This window comes from Chionomys nivalis, chromosome 9 (assembly GCF_950005125.1).
Source record: "Chionomys nivalis chromosome 9, mChiNiv1.1, whole genome shotgun sequence".
Lineage (NCBI taxonomy): Eukaryota > Metazoa > Chordata > Mammalia > Rodentia > Cricetidae > Chionomys > Chionomys nivalis.
Genome location: NC_080094.1, coordinates 55,762,493 through 55,766,536, shown reverse-complemented (window position 1 = coordinate 55,766,536; position 4,044 = coordinate 55,762,493).

The following is a 4,044-nucleotide window of genomic DNA, read 5'->3' as shown; positions in this document are numbered from 1 at the left end:
CAGGAAGTAGAGGTGGAAAATAAGAACAGGAGAATTCTGGGAAGAGGAAAGCTTGGTCTGCTGCCCTTATCTGGCCACAGAGAAAGCAAGATGTAACTGCCTCACCGAAAAGGGTACCAAGCCACGTGGCTAACATAGACAAGAATAATGGGCTAATATAAGTTATGAGAGTTAATAAGAAGCCTGAGCTAAAGGGCCAATCCGTTTATAGTTTAAAAAGTAAAGGAAAAACAAGACAACACACACAAAGTTACAGATAGCTGGGCTAGCTGGGTGGTGATGGTGCATACCTTTAACTCCAGCACTGAGGAGGCAGAAGTTTTGAGTTTGAGGTCAGCTTGGTCTAGAGTGAATTCCACAAGGGCTTCAAAGAGAAATCCTATCTCCAACCCATCCCCACCCCCCAAAAAAAGAAAGAAGAAAAAAAGAAAAGAAAAAAAAAAGCAGAAAAGATATTTTCTGCTGTTTAAATCTTGTTTATTCGAAAAGTTAAAATTTGCGCAGAAAATGTAGCTCTATGACAGGAGACAAGCACAGAGCCCTAGATCTGATTCTCAGCATAGTTTGCAAAAAAATTAAAAATCCAGCCAGTCAATCAGGACTTGAGAGATGACTCAGTGGCTATGAACACTTGCTGCCCCGGGCAGTGTGGTGCACCCCTTTAATCCCAGCACTCCGGAGGCAGAGGCAGGTGGATCTCTGTGAGTTTGAGGTCAACAAGAGCTAGTTCCAGGACAGGCTCCAAAGCTACAGCAAAACCCTGTCTCAAACAACCAGAAAACAACAGCAACAAAAGAACACTTGCTGCTTTTTTACTTTTTTTATTTTTAATTTTTATTTTTTTTAAAATTCAGTCAATCTGACAGCTATAATCCCAGTATAAAGTCAGTCTCAGCTATATAATGAATTTGAGGTCAACCAGAACTGAAGATCCTCCTGCCTCAGCCCTAAAGCGCTGGGGTACAGGTGCTTCCTGCTGTGTCCAGTTTTGGTAGGATGATGACAGTCTTAGCACAGTGAATTTTCACTAGTGACTATTTGTGTTTGTGACATTGCATTTTGCAGTGCTCGCTGATCAGCTTCTCGTCCATCCGTCTAGTGAAATCGCCAGCTCTCACTTCTGGAGTGTTTAGCCAGAGACCCAAGGAATACCTGACGACAAGTCGGGAGTGACGAGGCCTCTTGGGTTTTCGTTTCCTTTCCTCAAGGCCACTTAAGATTTCCACTTCTTCCTTTGAAGGAAACTAAAATATTAGAGCAAAAGGACAGTGAAAGTAAATTAGACTTCCTACGAGTGAGTCTTTAGGCAAAAAAAAAAAAAAAAAAAAAAAAGGCGTTTCCATTTTATTGATGAAAATGTGTTTGCTTTCTACTCAGTCAATTACCCATTGTATGTTGGATGGCATTTTCTGGTTCAAATGGCTGTGTGTATGAAATACCAACATTTAAAAATCTTTTTTCTCCACTTCTGCTTCAGTGTCCGCAACTCCATTAGAATCTTCGAGTGGGTGCCTTTCAGGCGAGATGTTTCATTTTGCTTCTCTATATGAGCAGCGTCCTTTAAAAAAAAAAATCACTCAGAAGACAAAAGAGAAAAAAGATAGTTGAACGTGCGCTGGACTGACTGCTGGGGTGGGAGGCTGGGCGCAGGCTTCTGCAAGGCTCCCGCCAAAAGCCGGAGTGGGCTCCGGGCCTCCCCTCTGAGATGCAAAGCCGCCCTGGACCGGACTCCGGTGGGGGCGGTGGCTCCCTCTGCAGGACCGACGGAGAACTGCTCCGGGAAACGTTCCAGCCTCGTGCTGCCCGGAGTCCCGGCTTTAAAGGGCTGCTGACTGCTGCGCGCGCCTGCTCGCCGCCGCTTCCGGGCCGGCAGTCTGGGCTGCAGGGAGTGGCGGGTAGGGAGCCTGAGAAGATGACAAGGAGTGGCTAAACCCCGGGGCTCAGCCCGGATAGCCGACCCCTGACTGCACGGAAGACGCCCTAGCTCAGGACAGAGTTCAGAGGCGGCTCCCCTCGGTTTTTGTCTCTTCCTACCACCCCACTGCCTTTCCTTCGCCCGACCTTGGCTTCCTTTTAAAATATCTTCCCAATTAGAGAAACTCCAGAAAGCTATGTTTGTGCGAGTTATTCTGAGATAGGTAATTTGACCTGTCTGGGACTCAGTTTTTCCTTTTTTCCAAATAATAGTAAAATGACATCTTTCAAAAAACCATTTGGTGGTATCTTATAAAATTCAATATGTGTTCAGAATAACTCCTGAGTACTTATTCAGAAGAAATTAAAAATCTATGTCCATGTTAAGAGCAGTGTGAAAGCTACACATCCATCAACACATAAGGACCCAGCAAATGGATGCGTTCACGTGGCACACTACGGCTCCGCTGTATCGGACATGTATCAGTTTGACTGTTGCAGATAGAAAGGAACTTTCCGGAGCATGGCAAATGATCTGTGCCTTGACTGATTGTGGTGATGGTTATGTGAGTTCCTATGCTTGTTGAAAACTCGGAGATTTGTGCATTCCATTACATACATGTACATTAAGCTTCCATGTTAAACATCTTTGTTTTGGCCCAGGGGCTTGCCATGTAGCATGGGCTGTCCTTGAACTCCTCCTGTGCCTCCCTTCCCAGTGCTGAGAATACAACAGTGCACTAGAAATGTTTTTGAAAAAAAGAAGTACCCAACCCACAGGTCATTGTAATTATTATGTTTTATGTTTATGTAATATGTTTAGAGAACTGGGCAGATGGCTCTGTCAGGAAAAGCACTTGCCTTGCTAGCATAAATTCAATCCCCAGAACCCACGTTTAAAAATGAGTGCTTATAATCTCCGTGCTGGGGAGACAGGGACAGGGAGACCCCTGGGGTTTCACTGGCTGTTCAGCTTAGCCTGCTTATCAACCCAGTGAGAGACCTTGTCTTAAAACAGCAAGCTGAGTGGCTCCTGAGGACAAGGCTGAGGTAGACCCCTGGCCTCCATCTGTGCACACCACGCACACACACAAGATTTTCAGAAAAGATGAAATGTGTGGAACCTAGTTGTCAGCATGCAAGTTTCTGCTTCCTGCTCTTATGCATGCAATATTTACAAAGCACTTATATATAATACTCATAGTTAGCCCAAAATCTGAGAGACTGCAAGAAAAACTTACAATTCAAAGTACTACATGTCAGAAGTCTCCACGAGAGAAATCCGCAGTGGAAAAGGAGGACTCGCTCTACTGCTGACTTACCTTCCAAAGGGCTTGAGAGGAGCGGTCGGGCCACACACTTTTCATTTGTATTTGAACAATGTAAAGGAATAATTAAGTTATTCAATTTAGCTTTCTGACAATTTCTTTTTATGCTGTTAGTGATTCTAATTTTTAGACAGGGTCTCACTGGACTGGCCTCAAGTTCATAATTCTCCAATTTCAGACTTCAATATGCAATGTTATGCCCGACCTGATATAATTTCTGTGTCTGAGAAACATTGCTTCAAGTCCAAATGCCAAAGAGTTACAGAATTTAGCAAGGGACAGCACAAGCTCTTCTGATGTGGAGCCCACGTTGGCAATGGTCAGTGCTCCCAGCCACACCAAGGACATTGCATGAGATGTGGCTTTTCCATCTGATTCTCTGCGGTGACTTGTAGAAGGGAAGGGACTGACTGTCTGAGTGGGCACTATTACATACGAAACTGAGGAAGTTACTTAACCTCCCTAAGCCTCGGCTGTCTTATCTGCAAAGCAAGAATAATTCCTATGTCATGGGGCTTTCTAGGCCAGTTGGATGGGAGAAGGTATGTGCTGAGGTGGGGGGCACGTGGGAGCTGGAGAGAAAGCTCAGTGGGTAAAGTACTTGCTGGGTCAGCCTGAGGACCAGAGTTCAAATCCCCAGCGCTCACTGATGGTACTTGTAATCCCAGCCCTGGGCAGATCCCCAGGATTTACTAGCCAACCAGTCTAGTTGGCCGGGTGGTGGTGGCACACGCCTTTAATCCCAGCACTTGGGAGGCAGAGACAGGCGGATCTCTGTGAGTTCGAGACCAGCCTGGTCTAC